This window comes from Megalobrama amblycephala, linkage group LG1, assembly GCF_018812025.1.
Source record: "Megalobrama amblycephala isolate DHTTF-2021 linkage group LG1, ASM1881202v1, whole genome shotgun sequence".
NCBI lineage: Eukaryota > Metazoa > Chordata > Actinopteri > Cypriniformes > Xenocyprididae > Megalobrama > Megalobrama amblycephala.
Window position 1 is genome coordinate 19,252,379 of NC_063044.1, and position 17,627 is coordinate 19,270,005.

The 17,627-nt window shown below is 35.9% G+C and overlaps 4 long non-coding RNA genes across 8 annotated transcripts; 1 reads left to right on the forward strand and 3 right to left on the reverse strand.

The window, feature by feature from the left end:
* The first annotated feature begins 122 nt into the window (after positions 1-122).
* LOC125265155 lies at positions 123-4,206 on the forward strand. The gene is made up of 3 exons (XR_007184216.1): positions 123-606; positions 2,158-2,547; positions 4,071-4,206. It is a non-coding gene; the product is annotated as an uncharacterized LOC125265155 (long non-coding RNA).
* Positions 3,976-7,001, reverse strand: LOC125265139. 5 transcript variants are annotated; one of them, XR_007184211.1, is made up of 4 exons: positions 5,923-7,001; positions 4,950-5,065; positions 4,391-4,520; positions 3,976-4,275 (listed from the first exon to the last, which is right to left on the reverse strand). It is a non-coding gene; the product is annotated as an uncharacterized LOC125265139 (long non-coding RNA). The 5 variants fall into 5 exon arrangements; XR_007184214.1 differs by having other exon boundaries at positions 4,907-5,065; XR_007184213.1 differs by having other exon boundaries at positions 4,950-5,248.
* Positions 7,002-7,352: 351 nt separating this feature from the next.
* On the reverse strand, positions 7,353-8,137 carry LOC125265150. Its single transcript, XR_007184215.1, has 2 exons — positions 7,858-8,137; positions 7,353-7,768 (listed from the first exon to the last, which is right to left on the reverse strand). It is a non-coding gene; the product is annotated as an uncharacterized LOC125265150 (long non-coding RNA).
* Positions 8,138-11,585: 3,448 nt separating this feature from the next.
* Positions 11,586-17,627, reverse strand: LOC125245281. The gene is made up of 4 exons (XR_007179470.1): positions 17,496-17,627; positions 15,924-16,530; positions 15,641-15,776; positions 11,586-12,494 (listed from the first exon to the last, which is right to left on the reverse strand). It is a non-coding gene; the product is annotated as an uncharacterized LOC125245281 (long non-coding RNA).

Here is a 17,627-nt window from a genome sequence, read left to right on the forward strand (position 1 = left end):
TAATTTCTTGCAATAAATGGCCATCCACCAGCATAAATCAAACATTTTCCCCTTTTTCTTGTTGAATTAGTTTCATCCCTCAGGCTTACAAAAATAAATAAAATAAATACTTTTATGCATTATGATGTATTCAAAATATTTAAAGGAGCTGTATGTAAGAAATCTATTTCAATTAATCATAAAATGGCCCTGATGTGTCACTAGACATTAAGAAATCATGTTCATTTCAAATACTTATATCACTGAAAAAAGTAGTTTGGCCAGGATATTGTCATTTAAAAAGTGGACTTGCAGCCCTCAACTGATGTTGATGTTGTCATTTTGTGTTTTGGCCTGACGCGCCTCCCTCCACCTATCTACCAATCACGAAGTCAGTAGTGTTTCGGGATCCGTGTTGCCAGCTTTGCTGTAACCTACCCTAACTCCAGTCGGATAAAAATGTCTAATGTTACTAAATCAAAAAGACCTCGTTATAATTCAGAAATTCGACAAAGTCCGAAATAAAACCAGAATTTGTATTGGAGATGCTTTTGAAAGATGGAGACGGCTGAAAACGGAGAAGAATTTGAACACAGACGCCAACGTTGCTAATTTTCTCCTGGACAGGTAAGATTCATCTATGCTTGGCTAACTTGTAACGTTACTTGATGTCAATGGACATTTCATATATTCATGACAGTCGAACAAAGTTATGCATGTTTGTGCAAAGTAACATAACGTTAGCTCACATGGACGTATACTCTGTCATTATGCTGAGACGCTGAGGAAAACAACAGTAGCACGCCCATTATGGCAATTTGAAACGTAATTGAGACAGTAGCCTAATGTTACCTCAGTAAAAATGATTCGTCATTTGTTCTTCACGTATATCGTGGACTAAGTTACACATGCTGCAAGTTGACCTGTATGACCATTGCTAATGTAATTTAGTTACTCTAACAATATTTTCTGATGGAACTGAAAACAACCCTGTGATAGCCATTGGTGATATTGAATTTGTCCCGCGTTATAATTGCTGTGGCAAATGTTTTGGTTATTTGTTAGCCTACTTATGACAAAAACTTTAGTACTTGTAAATCGATTTTTTTTTTCGTATTGAAAAATAAGGAATTTATATTTTGTTGTTTATTTTTGTTTTGTTTTACTATTATCCTTTTTTTTTCTCAGATTTTTTTTTAATTGTAATTGTATTTATATGTTCAAAACATTATATGTACTATGTTAGTGATGGTTTGGAAGCACTACAGTAGGTGCAATTCCAAGGAAAAATAACTTTTTCTAATGTCCATAACACTAATGAAAAGCACAGTGTAGCCTATGATGTGAAAAATTTGGGCCATTTGGAACGTTTTGTAGCTTTGTACTTGTTTTGTACTTGTTTTTCTTGCAAGTTCTACAGCCAAAAATAATAGAATGTCATGTAATCTTTCACATCACATATTTTAGCGTTATGGACGTGTGCTGCAGGGTAAGTAAAAAAATACAGCTGGCCACTTTCACTTATAGCATCAGCTAAATGAATAGCTGTATCTTTGATATTGGTTACACATAGTGACATAGGCTTGTGCTTGTATTTACATTAATGACAGATAAATAACGTTACAAGTTAGACTAACAGTTACCGTTCTATCTGTCACGTACGAGCATAAATCTTTACGATTATACTGTCACATACGAGCATACATCTTTACGATTATACTGTCACATACGAGCATAAATCTTTACGATTATATTTAACTAATGACAATTAGTACATTTTTTAAATACATAATTACTTATCAAAATATCTCTCATGAAGCATAAACAGAATTAACAGAAAAAAAAACTTACTGTGTACGTCTGTTCGTCACTTGCCATTGGAAGCTCATTGAATCAGCCTACGTTTCTGCTGAATCCTGCAGCTCATCTGGCAACCTTGAGTCAGGGGGTAGGGGGAGGGGATACACCGCTCTACAGTATTTTTATAGTGATTGCAGTACCAGTTTAGGCCACAATCCTACATACAGCTCCTTTAACCTTGTCATCATGCTCTATGTGTGTATATAATTTCAAACGATGATGTATACAAACACATTTTTATGTTTTTTTTTTTTAATTTTTATTGTTCATTGTTAAAGATACAACTGGTATTTTCCCTGATCTTGTATGTTAATATAGGTCCTGCAATAAAATAAAGATGAGTGACAGGTGCACTAACACCTCACAGCACCAGTAACTCCACAACCCTACCTAGTGCAGTTTTCCTCAGTGTTAGCAATGTCTGAAGCCAAAGAAGACATCAGCAGCTGCTCAAAGATCTCACCTTTGAAGAAGACTGTTGATTTTATACTCAAAAAATGTAAGTAAAATCCAGGGGCGGAGCCAGAGGGGTGGCTTGGGGTGGCCCACGCCACCCCTGAGATTCGATTGGCCACCCCAGGTGCCACCCCAAAATCCTACTCTACGATTGGCCATTAACGTGGTCAAAGGCGGAACCTTTGTTGACGCACTTTGCTGCCTTTAAATCAGCGCGGGAGCTTGGACAGTCAGACACCAGAACTCAGAAATGTAAGTAGCAATTGTTTGATATAAGCTAACCAACGATACATGGCTTATTGTTTTTTAGCATGTGAGTTTACAGCACTACTACTTGTGCTAGCACGCAAAGATATCTATTTACCTATCACATCTGCCTTGATATCTAATCGCACACACATCCCAGTATCACGTCTGTTGAATCACGTCATGTGGGCTAATTTATCTACTGTAAGTTACCTGCCTATTCTACTCAGTCGACATTTGCTAGGTCATTAACTGTTAACTGTAGGCTACTTTTGTAAAAAGCATTTAAAGATTTATCATTAGCAGATTAGCAGACGCAATTTTGTGCAAAAAAAACGTAGCCTACATTATATTTTAACCAAATTAAACACGCCATAGCTCGCCCCTACCTTCAGTAAGTTACCGAAGTCTAACATGCTGTGAAATTAAGGTCTAGCCTACTGGTGGGTTTAGTTGAATTTGAGTAATAGGATATGCAACCATTTACATCTGGAGATAGTTATTTGTGCTCGCCAAAATCATAGAAATTATCATTACAAGACACTTACAGTATCTCCTGTAATCCAAGACAGATTTTCTTCGAGTTGTTAGGCTTTAGAGCATTTATTTTAACAAATGACATGGAAAACATAATTCATTTCATCCACATATCCTTATGCACAATGCACAACAACAATTTAGCTTAAACCGTGAGAATCAAGCAAACCTCACGGCCGTCAGGGCCTTAAAGTGACAGGCACTGAATTCGACTTGCACATCACCAATGAAGTAATGACATGAAAGAGTAGTCTATATCGTTTAAACTTTATAAATAGTAATAGTTTAGCTCACAGGTCAGATGTGGCCTTTGATTAAGCTTTAATTTTGTGTAATTAATTGTAAATAATATGTTCTTTGTTGTGCATTGTGCCAAGTCTTGAAGGTGTATTTTTATGTTTGAGATGTTTATTTATATTTGATTTTATTCAAATAAAAAGAAATTTGATGTAAGAGTACGGCCTTTGTCCTTCAATTTATGAGTATGGTGTTCGATGCATGATTTTATGATGCCACCCTTGAATTAATCAGTGCTCCACTAAGGCCACCCCTGTTAAAAAAGTCTAGAATGGTAAAATCTACTTGAAATTAATATTGCCTCAGAATGAATTGCTTTGCTAGCACACCCCAACATTAACCATAAACCAAAACTTAATTACATTACTTTTCATATTACTTCTTTAGTAAAACAAGCAAAATGTAATGTTTTGTTATATGACAGCTGTGCATGAACACACACTAGACAAATACAGCTGATGTGAATACATCTCCATTTACAGTCAATGAAAGCATGAAGTAATAAAATATATACATTTACTGATAATAGCATAATTAATAAGTAAAGAATTAATAAAAGTAATAATGACAATAATTAAAGAAATGCATGTACAAGTCAACAACACATGAAACAAAGCTTTATTCAAATTTATTGATCTAACAATCAGGTATTTACAGTCCTGCTGCCATCTCACACAGCTGTGCCAATTCTGCAGCTTTATTCTGATGAAGCAGCTGATGAACACCTTCATCCATCATGTCCCTCACTGCTGGGGACATCGTTGATCCAGAGGATGAGGAAGACCATGATGATGATCCTCTGAACCCCACAAGCTTGAAGCAGGAGTGGGAGAAGATGTGCGGGACAATCTGGCTCTGCTGTGTCTGCTGCAAACATTCATGTGCTCTCCATCAGCATGACTGAATAAACAGATTAAAACTTTTTACACTTCATTCATGTCAGCATTCAGTTTCTTGCCATACTTCATTTCATATTTTTACAATTACATGATGATTTCTTTTGTAGCTTCATTACTTTTGTGGTGTAGTGGTCTAAACCGCTGAGCTGGTCAGCAGAAGGTTTGCTGGTTTGATCTCTGCAGCGTCTCCTCCAGTGTGTCCTTGATCAAGACGCTTTACTCCAGGTTACTCCAGCGGGATCATCCCTGTAATAAGAGCACTGTTAGTCACTTTAGATAACAGCATCTGCCAAATGTAAATTAGATTTTTTTTTAAATCCTTTTTTGTTAGTGTTTCGAGCACAAACGCTATTTGGGGGCATAAAGGGTTAGTTCACCCAAACAAATAAATTCAGTCATTATTCACTTGACTTCACGCAGTTCAATCCCTGTGTTCCTTTTTTTTTTTTTTTTTTTTTTTTTTTATGAACACAAAAGTTGATTTTGATCAAGTTTGTCAGGCTAGTTTCTACAATATCAGTCAATGGAGCCTGACTTCCAGAAGCTTCATGACATTATTTGATGATGCTTGTGAAGCTTCAGTGTATGAACTGAAACCAACAGAACAAACTTGACCAAAATCACATCCTCACTGTTTGGTCTTTGTCTAGATGCTCTCGCTGGCTCTTGGCTCACTGAGGATGAAGAAATCACATCAACATCAGGTCAGATGAGGCAGTAAGGGCAGGAGGAGTGATGGAGTGTGGCTCTCCATCCTCAGTGCTCACACCCGTCTGAGGACATTTCACATCCTACAAAAATACACAATCATAATACAAAAGCAGTCATTTTACCAGTACAATGTTCTTTGATTTCTGTATTAGAAGTAACAAAATGATCTTTATATTTTTGTTTCAGGTTTTCCTTTTTTTTTTTTTTTTTTTCACAAATGCCACTGTCATCTTTCCTTGTAGGTCCTGCTCCAACACAAAGCTCTGCAACAAATGCACTGACATCAAGAATCAGAAAAGTACTGTAATAACTCTGTTTGAAATTACAATAATTAAAATAAACTACAACTTAAGATTTAAATAGACTTTGTATTAATTTCTGTCCCTGTAACATCAGACAAGATTCAAGTTTCCACTGAGATTCATGTGCTCAAATCTACAAATCCTTAAATTTTGAGGTAGTTGAAGATTTGTTTTAACTCACTTTTTATCCAACACAAATGTTCCTTGTTTTATTAAAAGTACTAACGGACAAATAAAATAGATAACTTATGTCTGTCTAGTTAAGTGTACATTTGTTTATTTACATTACTTGCATTCATGTAATGTAAACAGTTTTGACAACAGTGAATTCTACATAATAGCACATACACATCACTCATGGAACATAATCCATCATGCATAAGTCATAATACTTTATATATTCTAAATATTTTCCTGTCAGATGTTAAATAAACATTTAGTAAGCATCTTTAAGATGTATCCTCTTCGGAGAATTAAGTTATGTGTTTACTAGAGCTCTATACAAAATAAAACATTTTTACTGTAAAATCACAACTATACTGTCTAGCATCTTTACACATTCAGCAGTTTACTCTACAGTAGTTCAACAAATGTGACTTTAACACAAGAACCGTTTTTTTGTTTTCAATACTCACATTTGACAGCATCCGCGCCGCTCTTCTCCTCCGTGTTTGATATGACGTATCCTCTCCCGTGGCCTCCTGGGATAGAAAAGTATCCATCGAGGAACACTTCAGAATCTGGGCGGAAGCAGTAGGCCATCCGGGAACTTCTCGACTACTTATTTATGATTACTTGGTTTCTGACATACTTATTCGCTCGCCTACTGCTTTCCCCCTATTATATAGTAGGTAAGTAGGCGGTTTCGGACGCACTTTAAGTAGGCGCACGGCCGAATCTCGCGAGAATTATTACGTCACCTAGGTAATTTTCGCCTACTCTTTTTGCTTCTGACATACTTATTCGCTCGCCTACTGCTTCTCCCCTACTAAATAGAGAAGTTTCGGTTTCGGACGCAGCCAGTGTGTTTCCCATATTCGTCGTGGCGACGTTATGGCGGTACGTCGCTGGAACGTGACAGTCTCAACAACCAAACGGGCACGTTGTAAAAACGTAACTGGATCGGCTCATATTAGTTGCAACGACGTCCCGAATAACGTTCCAGCGACACAACTTTGTGATTCCCATATTCGTCGTGGCGACGTTATAGCGGTACGTCGCTGGAACGTGACAGTAACGTCTCAACGACCAAACTGGCACGTTGTGAAAACGTAACTGGATCGGCTCATATTAGTTGCAACGACGTCCCGAATAACGTTCCAGCGACGTAACTTTGTGATTCCCATATTCGTTGTGGCGACGTTTTAGTGGTACGTTGCTGGAACGTGACAGGTACGCCCTAAAGACCAAAATACCACCTCGACCTTTATCTTAAAAAATGCTTCTCACCTTTACTCCGGGGAATGGAAATGTGCACCGTCCATAACCTTGAAATCAATGCAGAACTGATAAACACTTCATTCTCTGCTATAAAATCTTATAAATTCTAATTGTTATAGGGAATTGTATTGCTTTGGTTAATACATTTGCAGATCAAAATATGTAGTGGAAACCAATAGAAGCCCTCATTAAATTCTGATAGAAAATGGCTAGAAACACACTGCATCCATGAAATCATCAGCATTGTTACTTTGTACAATTACTAAGCCAATACATTTGAATATTACCATGTAACCATGTTTTAACCATGTAAAGTGTTAACACATGAATTCATAAATTGAACACATTCATAGATCAAACAATACAATCAATAAATAAATGTAACCAGTGATTAATATGTTTTATTCTTTTAATTGACAAAGTTGTTTTATCATTAGATGGGTATAGTTAAATAATGATTTTATCAATTATATTTATAGATACTCTTATGATTACTACTATCCATAATTTGGCACAAAAATGACAAAGATATGAAAAAGATTCAGCAGATATTTTATTACTTCATTTGCAAAAAATATATTAAACCATTTCCTAAGTGTCCTGTATGAGGCAGCTGCTACAAATATACTGAGGTAATGTGCTTTAATACTGCTTTACTGCCAGACAATATCACAATTACCAAAGATATACAGTCCTTGAGCTTCTCAAAAGCTAAAAAAATCCAGAAGATGACATTCATAAAGAGTAAGATATGTATAAAGAACAATATAAAGATTTTTAGCATTTCTTCATATAATAGTTTGGCCCACCCAAAAATACATGTACAGTTTTTGTTCAAGAAAATGAACATGCAGACTTTCTCAGGAAGAATTTGAGATCTCTCATTACCGTGTCCTCAGCTGTGTATAACACTCTTGCCAACAGTGTTGTAGAGGTAGATGATGGAGAGCTGTGAGAGAAGAGGAAGAGGGTCTTTCTCAGGTTCTTCTGAGGCAAGGATAGGAGGATGGTCTCTATATATTCACTTTGGATTTTTACAAACTGGAAGTAAAAAAATATATATTATAGTAGTTATTGTAGTCAGGTTTATTGTTTGTTAGAAAGGTATGAGGAAAGCATGTTTAACTTACATGTTCCTCCTCTTCTTCATCCTGAGCTGCACTGTCACCTTGGTCACCACTGCCATCATCATCCTCCTCTGGCAGCTGAAAGGTTGAATTACATTGTTAGAAGTTGCATTTTTACTTTTGAAAGCAGTCTGTTCTACTTACCAAGGCAGCATTTGATGAAAAAATACAGTAAAATAATAATATTGTGAAGTAGTTTTACTTTAATATTCTAAAATAGTTTTACTATTAACTGTTTTCTATTTTAATCTATTTTTAAAAGTAAGTTATTCCTGTGATCAAAGTTGAATTTTCAGCATCATTATTCCAGTCTTCAGTGTCACATGATCCTTCAGAAATCATTCTAATCCATGGGTTTCATGTGACGTCACTGTATTCTATCGCTGCCATATTTGTGTCCGGTCTCAGCTGCGCGCTCTGTTTAAGTCTATGGTGACAGCAGCTACAACTACCAGAGGAAGGCCAACGAAACACTCTCAGAAGGTTCACAACAAATTTACAATATGTCTGGGATATGTGGTGCTGTTAGCCGTTTCAACAGTCGTCAGAACTACAAATTTATTTGATTCCAAAGTTAAAGTTAGATCGGCGGAATTATTGGCTTCATTCAGAAAGGCCAAACAGCAATGCACAACATTAATAACTGCTGGGACTGTAATTTACATAACATTATAATTGTATATAATATTGTATTAAAATATTGTGAATTCTAGTTGCTGTGTTTCGGCGTGTTATTACAGGATGAACAAATTCACGACACGAGCTGACCACATTAGTTTAAGTACATGATGCGTGCATGATTTTGTGCAAATATAAGTTGTCATTTTATGTCTATCTTGTATAAATATATATGAATTACCCTATATAGGATGTGTTCCTTTGAGTTAACCTTCTAGCAAAGTGCTTCATTTTACGAGTGTTCATTCAGCGCGTGCAGCTCAAATAATAGGCTACTGTTATCAAAAATGAGATGATTTGAGAAAAAAATCTGTTATTGTTCATGATCCTTATTAATCAAACCATGTGTTGCTGAATATAATACGAGAACAATATAAGAGCTAGTTATTAAATATAATGCATTCATTTTTTTTTTTAAAAAACATGAAAGTTTTAATATTACTGTAAACATTTTAACCCTTTCGATCGTGAGTTTAAAATATTCTAACTGTCCCCCCAGAGTGAGTTTTTTTAAGGCGACCGTTATTTTAGAACGTTTGCCTTTAATGTTTCCATGGCGACGCGTCTTGCGTGTCACGAGCGCTGAACGCAGCAACAATAACACTGTATGACAGATGGATCTATTATTTAGTTTTTCCTTTTATATTTAAAATATTCGCAAAATTGCTTACCATGTCATCAACTATATGATATTCCGATTCTCAAATATGTGTAAGTGAGTGTGCTTTGTCGTTTTAAAACCTTTATAAATGATCTTTATCTTGATCTATAATGCGAGATGGGCGCCGCCATCTTAGTTTGCCCTGCAGTTCACAGAGTCCTGTCAGTCGGATTTACAGCAGGTGAATTCATCAATTTCTCCCGAAATATATGCAAGTAAGTGGCTGGTGAACTGGAAGAATAATAGAGTAAACTTTATAGTTACTTAGGCCCATTATGTGCGTCTGATATGAATAAATGTCGGCAAATTATATTTGTTATTGCTGCTTCCACTGATGTCGGACATCAATGTGTATTTTATAAAACTCTTAATGTATTGTTTTAATGGTGATTATGCATATTTAAATGTCTGAAACCTTAAAAGAAACATTATGTGGCTGAAAACGCTGCATAGCTGTGATATATGACAAGAGCTGCGCGCGTCCGTCTCGCAGCCAGAGCGCGAAAGCACAGTTTGAATCTGGCAGTTATGTGACGTCGCTGAACGTTCGAAATCCCATATGTGGTACCGTACGCCCAGGGGCACAGGAATAAAAATCCCATATGTGGGACCGTACCGCTCAAAGGGTTAATGACTTAATCGTTGCTGTTTGAGCTGCGCACGCTGAAGTTGAAGAGAATAAAAACACATAAACTGAAAGTTAATTAACTCAACGGAACACATCCCATATAAAATAATTCAGATATTTATACAAAATGAAAATAATACTACAACTAGTATTTGCACAAAATCACGCATATATGAACCTGAAGTAACGTCATGGAACTCCGAAACACAGCAAATAAGCCTAAATAATTCACAACATTATGTTACAAGTATATACGATTATAATATAATTTATAAGAAGACAGTCCCAATCATATTAATGTTTTGCCTTACTTTCAGCTCTGTGGGTTATTTACCTCAACGAAACACATCCTTCATCAGATATTTATACTTCATTAAATTAATATTACAAGTTTTATCTGAACAAAATGACGCGAATGCACAAGTGAAGTTTGAACAAGTTATGTAATCAATGTTTAACTCCAGTAGACGCCCTCTTCCCACAACAACACGCTGAAACAACAACATAGAGAATTCACAACATTTTATTACAAAAGTGTTCTAGTTATAAAGTTACGTAAATTACAGTCCCAGCAGTTATTAATGTTGTGCATTGCTGTTTGGCTGCCAGTGGTGTGGTCCTTTCTGAATGAAGCCAATAATTCCGCCGATCTAACTCCTTTGGGATCAAATAAATTTGTAGTTCTGACGACTGTTAAAACGGCTACCCAGTAAACACAGAACGTTCCCCTAACGTTCCCATATGGTTCCCGTTTGGTTATTTTTTTGGGGAACCAAATAAGAACGTTCTGAGAACGTTCTCTATTGGTTCCCTTTTTTTTAACCTAAAGAGAACGTTCCCAGAACGTTCCCTGCAGTTTCTTTTTTTGGGATCATTTTACAACCTAAGGAGAACGTTCCCAGAACGTTCCCTGTAGGTTATTTTTTGGGTTCATTTTATAACCTAAAGAGAACGTTCCCAGAACGTTCCCTGTTGGTTATTGTTTGGTTTTATTTTTATAACCTAAAGAGAACGTTCTGGGAACGTTCCCTGCAGGTTCTTTTTTTGGGATAATTTTACAACCTAAGGAGAACGTTCCCAGAACGTTCCCTGTAGGTTATTTTTTGAGTTCATTTTATAACCTAAAGAGAACGTTCCCAGAACGTTCCCTGCAGAACGTTCCCAGGTTTGTAGGTTATTTTTTGAGTTCATTTTATAACCTAAAGAGAACGTTCCCAGAACGTTCCCTACAGGTTATTTTTAGTTATGAGTGCAGCTGTGTGATTTGAGATTATAATGCATTGACAAAGTTCAAAAGTAACCATTCACAGCAGCCGAAAATGAATCAAATTTGATGTGCACACTTTCTACAGTCCTTTAAAATGTTTTAAAAACTAAGATGTAATTTGTAATAAAAAATATTCACCGAAACTGTGATCAGTTAATTCAACAAGCCAGATATTACATTACCATTATCTCACAGTAGAGGACGCTCATGCACAATATTTTTTGTGTTTTGTTGTAAACATTTTCGGACGAATATTAACTGTATAATATCCATCTGTATAATATGGTGTAAGACAGTACATTAACCAGGTCTAGTGTTCAAACAGCTGCACTACATGAATAAGTGGTCAAACATTTCTGTACTCAGCTCACTAGGAAAAAAAAGAAAAAAGAGGCAGTCAGGTAAGACAATGTAAATATTTGTGTTTTTTACCATTACACACACATTTTTGGGTTGTAATCTCTTGGGCAAGACTAAAGACGACAATACAATAGCAATTCATTTTTAAAATGTTTTATTAAAACAGGAACAAATGGAACAACAGAACAAGGTCTTGTTACAGCATTAAAAAGATATAACTGGGGAAATAGTTTTAAAGCAGGACCAAAAAAGGGGGGAGGGGGGGGGGCAAGAGTGTAAAGAATGGTTTCAGCTTCATGTACACAACAGTAAGCAACAAAATAATCAACATCACTCAAAATCAACATAAAGAACATCCCCATACACAATAAAACAGTGATAGGCAGCGATGTCAGGGATAGTGTGTCCATTTTAAATTGAGAGAGCCTTGGTGAGCAGCTGCAGCACTATTAAAGGGAGATAATAAATTAGAAGCATATTGGAAACATTGTAATGCTGATTTCACTTGGCTATTATTTAGATATTAAAAGATGGGGGGGGGGGGGTTAATGTTTTAAATTGTTACAACTTCTACTGTGGTCTTAAGGGCTTTGTCGACAGCTCACAACTAGGTGTTGTTCCATGAAACAAAAAGTCATACATGACTGGAGCAACATTAGGGAAAGTAAATTACAATTTAAGGTGCTATAAACACTATTGTCACATGTAGTAATGAGTAAATTATATATAGGTTTATTTTTTTTGCAGAGAGTTTCGCCAAGAATTTTTGTAGCACATGTCCATGAGCCTGCAACGCTGGAGACTGACACTTGGAGGGCTCTGGAAGCTTTATGTTAAAATGACACTACACAGTCAGGCAGGATTAACTAGAAGCCAGTCAGATTGGTTTTGCACATTTCCATGGACACTACGAAAAGTTCATGTTTAACTTAACCCTTGTACTTGTGTTGTATTTCTTCTGCCTGTTTTGTGTCATTGACCATTCAACCATCTGTGTCTTTTCTGTAATCCTTCCAAACCAGCCAAATAAGGAAACAGATGAACACCTGTAAAATAATGATCGGAGATTAAATTAATAATGATAATCATCATCGACAGGTAAACAACAGGGGTTTGTTTTTCGTATGTGGATTAATCATCAGTATTTACAGTTGATGATTAGAGATGATCCAGGATTGTTAGATTCTTTGAAGTCATTAAGCTCAAACTTGCTCAGGAGCAGGCATATTTGACAGAAACAAAATTAGACTGTCTTTATAAGGTGAAAGTTTATCACAGCCACTGTTACTTTCTGAACCAGGGAAATAATTAAAAATATAAACTTACTTGTCATTACATACAGTTGTGCTCAGAATTATTCATACCCTTAGTAAATATTACCAAAGAAGGCTGTGAAAATAAATCTGCAACCGTTTATTGGAGAATAAGAATTTTAAATGGTTAATAATACTAATAATACTAATAATAATCTCATTATGAAATAAATGTTTTTTTCTCTAATACACACTGCTCACAATTAATCATACCCTTTTAATCTGTTTGTAACCTCTTTTTTTGTCAAGATAAGAGCTATGAAAAGTACTGCTGGAATATTGTGGGCCTATTTTTCCGCCGGATATCCTGGACATCTTGTTCAGATACATGGCATCATTGATTCTATCAAACAGCAAAAGATTAAAAAAAAAAAAAAAAAAAAAATCAACTTGACTGTCCCTGTTAGAAGTCATATAATGGCTATCTTGGCAAAAGGAGGTTAAAAAAGTTTTGAATAAAAGGGTATGATTAATTGTGAGCAATGTGTATTATAGAAAATCATTTATTTCACAATGAGATTATTATTAGTATTATTAACCATTTAAAATTCTTATTCTCCAATGAACGGTTGGATTTTTATAAAGTTTTAAAATAAAAGATCAAAAGGATGAACAATGCAGATTTATTTTCACAGCCTTCTTTGATTATATTTACAAAGGGTATGAATAATTTTGAGCACAACTGTACATAATGTGTAGTCAATAGAGACAATTTTACTCATTGAGAGATTTATTTGTGAGTGAATAATTATCTTAATTTAATTGGAGCTTTACATTAAATACAGTTTGGATGAACCTTGCATTAATAATCTGAACGATGACAGCTATTATACTTTATGCAAAATGTAAACAATTAGGATAGTGGTTCCCAACCACATTCCTGGAGGCCCACCAGCACTGCACGTTGTCCCCTCAATCAAACACACCTGATTAAGGTTATCAGCTCATTAGTAGTGACTCCAAGATCTAAAATGGGTGTGTCAAAACAATCATTTACAAATTTTATTTATCTATTAAACATTTTATATTATTTTGCCAGCTTGGCTGTGTCCTATTTTAATTATATGATTTATTTATTTATTTATTTTTTTATTTGAATTAGGACAGTGCACATTGATCAACAAATCAGCAATGAGCATCAGTGTAAATATGCTGGAATTAGCACAATTTCATCCGTTGTCCTAAGGCAGGTATCATAAAACACAAAATACAGATTATTTACAAACATAACAACATACATGTAGACATATTACACAGAACAACAAAGACTAAGTACTGTAAACAGCAGTCACATAGAAGTTAAAAGGCCACTATGAACAGACATCCAATAAGAAAATTATTTACATATGGGTACATCGCTGGTTTGATTTCAGCCATTGTTTAAGGTTTTTTTTTAAAGGTTAAGTAATTGTCACAATTCCTAACTTGAGCTAGACACCACCATTTGGCTAAATTTAGTTCTGCGCCATTGTACATTAAGTAAGTCGCCAAAAACCCTTGAGGGGTTTTAAGATGCTCTCAGTTGTATGAGACCAGATTGTATAACATTAAGTTATGTGAGTAAATATCATTGCATGCATATAAGCCTTTGCTGACTCAACAGTAAGAAAAGGCCTTATACGTTGGAAATTTGACAAGTTAAATTTTATAATATTTGTGATTTTTTTTTTACATGTTGCTTAAATGTCAGATGTGAATCAAAGACCACACCAAGATACTTAAATTGTTCTAACACATCTAGTCTATCTCCACTGACAAAGACAGATGGCTCTGGCCCCACTGCTGGCTGCCGTGAGAATACAATACTGTATCATCAGCGTATAATTGCATTTTTATATTTGAACAGACATTTGGTAAGTTATTAACATAGAGACTGAATAAAATCGGTCCCAGTATTGAGCCTTGTGGGACTCCAGCAGAACAAGTAAGATAAGATGACTGTGAATTTCCTATTTGTACAGCTTGTTTTCAGTCTGACAAATATGATTGCATCCAACAATGTGCTCTTTCAGAGAAATTAAAATAAGTCAATTTAGCAAGAAGCACATTATGATTAATGGTATCAAAGGCTCGTTTCAAGTCCAGAAAAACAGCCCCTACAAAGCCCGCTTTTTAAATTCTCAAGAAAATAACAAGTGGCTGTTTCTGTAGAGTGAATTGGATGGAAAGGGGTATCACTACTGTTTAGGTGTTCAATTAACTGTGAGGCAACCCATTTTTCAGCTATTTTGAAATTATTGGTAGAATGCTTATTGGACGAAAATTCTCTGGTTTTGACTTATCACCAGCCTTAAAGACTGGGATAACCCTAGCAGTCTTCCATGTTTAGGGCACTATTCCTTGTTTTATAGATAGATTTATCAGGTGTGCAATTGGGCTTGCAAGAGCCTCTTTATGGAGTTTTAAAAGATCATTAGTGAAACCAAAAGTATCTCTGGCTTTTGAACTTTTTAGAGATGAAATTATTTTTATAACGTCAGGAACAGATATATCCTGTATACTAAATATTGGTTTATTAGCATCTAGAGGCTTGTATGGGATGTTTGGGCATTTAAAATGCATTGTCAAATCCTCAACTGAGCTAATAAAGTATCTGTTAAAGCTATTGACGATAATGTCTAAATTATCAGTTAGCATACCTTTAACTTGAAGTTGCAGATCTTTGAAATTTATATCTTTATTTCGTCCTAACAGATCATTTAAATTTTCCCATATTAATTTTCCATTTCCATTTGTCCCTTTAATTATCTCAATAAAGAAATTTGCTTTAGCTTTACGGATCTGATTTACATTTTTAAAGTGATGTAAAAATCTGATGGTCACTTGTAATAAATTATATGATGCTGTTATGGTGCTTCCTTTCTGGGCATGTGACTTACCCAGAGGTGAACAACCTCATTCTATGCACCAGTGACACATGATAAGACGTCATGGCCCATCCGCTGTGCCATTCACCTGTCACCCATCAATGTCTTCCCAGTAACACTGCCAATTGGTCCCACCAAACCAGCAAACCTGGATTTTACAGAAGAAGCCATAAAAGACATTCAGGAACTACTTGAAAATGGTTTGGATGGAAAAGACATAAAAAAACAGATGTGTTGTGTGTGACGCACCCGCAAGAGCCATGGTAAAAAAAGTCTACGGACCAATGCCACATACCGTGCTGAAATGACAAGACGTCAGGAGAATGAAGACATTCCAATGTCTCCATTTTTGAACCTCCCACTGGACATGGTAGAGCAATTTCCAATCGACTACATGCACCAAGCCTGCCTGGGTGTAATGAAAAAGCTCATCACAGAGTGGGTTAGAGGAGACAGAAAGGTGAGAATGTCTGCTGGGCAAATAAATGAAGTGACCCAATGGCTGCTGTCACTCCAAGGGAAGGAGGTCATTCCAAGCTGTTTTGCCCAAAAACCAAGGAACCTGTATACAGTGGTGCTGAAGGGAATTCTGGCGGACCAGTTGTACGAACATTTCATGGCGTTCAGTGTTGCCTTGGGTCTTCTGCTCTGCCCTACTCTGGCAGTGGACCACAACAGCTACTGTAAAGAGCTGATGACATACTTTGTTGGAGAAACAAAATAAATCACTTCATGGTGTACAATATACATTCAATGGTGCATCTACCGGGACCGATTTTGGGAAACTGAAACGTCTCGTAAGGTCAGGAAAGCAGCCACTTACTCAAGTGGTCAAACGGCTGGGGGAAATGTCAAATTCCCCACTGTCTGTGGAGGCTTCCAAGTCCAAAATCAAAAGAACTCTATGGAGAAAAACAAAGTCATAATTTAGCATATGATATGCATTTTTCAGACCACTGAAAAGGTGTCAATTTAACAATTTATTCATGAAATTATACTGAGATCCCAATATCTCTAGAATTAAACAGTATAGGGCCTTCAAAATGACAATAACAAAAGAAAGTTTAAGAACCAGAATCTAAAAGGATATTAAGATATATTAAATATTTCTTTAGTTACAGGTATGGGGTATTAAAATAGCAACAAATATTGCTAAAAACAACAGATTTTCCAAATAGACCTACCAAGCCTAATGGTTAGGGAGTCAAACTTGTAACCTGAAGGTCACAGGTTCGAGTCTCAATACAGGCAGGAAATTACTGAGGTGCCCTTGAGCAAGGCACCTAAACCCCAATTGCACCAGGCACCAAAAGTGAATGGTTGCCCACTGCTCTGTGTGTGTGTGTGTCTTCACTACTCACTACACCTAATGTGTGTGCACTAACTTCAATGGGTTAATAGCAGAGGACAAATTCTGGGTTACCATACTTGGCCTTCACATGGCACTTTCACCTTTTTTTCAATAAACAAAATTAATAAAATGATATAAAATCAATACTTGGTCTTCACTTTCACTAAATGTCATTTTTACCCCCTGTAATTTGGGTTAATTTCAGGTGACATATTAATTTTCACCCCCTCTACAAAATATGTGATTAACGTTACTCAATAGCCATTATTTGTCATGGTATTCTTTGTAATAAACACCTAATAACATATAACTTCTCTGACACATTTGATTAAGTTTCAATAGTAAAGATAGATTTTAACAGTGATCCATTTTCAAAGTAATTTTATTTAGCGCGTGCATACCATAGACTGCATACACTGTGGTGCACGTCGGGGGGAAAACACACATATATCCCACAAATGACTACTACGATAAAATACAATACAATTTCAACATAACACATATCATACTACTTACCTCCAACCACTTGCACGTCAAAAACATCAAATGGTCCCACGCAACGTAGTTCTCTCGTGCATACATGCTTCTTCTCTTCCAGCATCTTTGGCGACTCACTAGCGATATCGCCACCTATGGGTTGTTTAATAT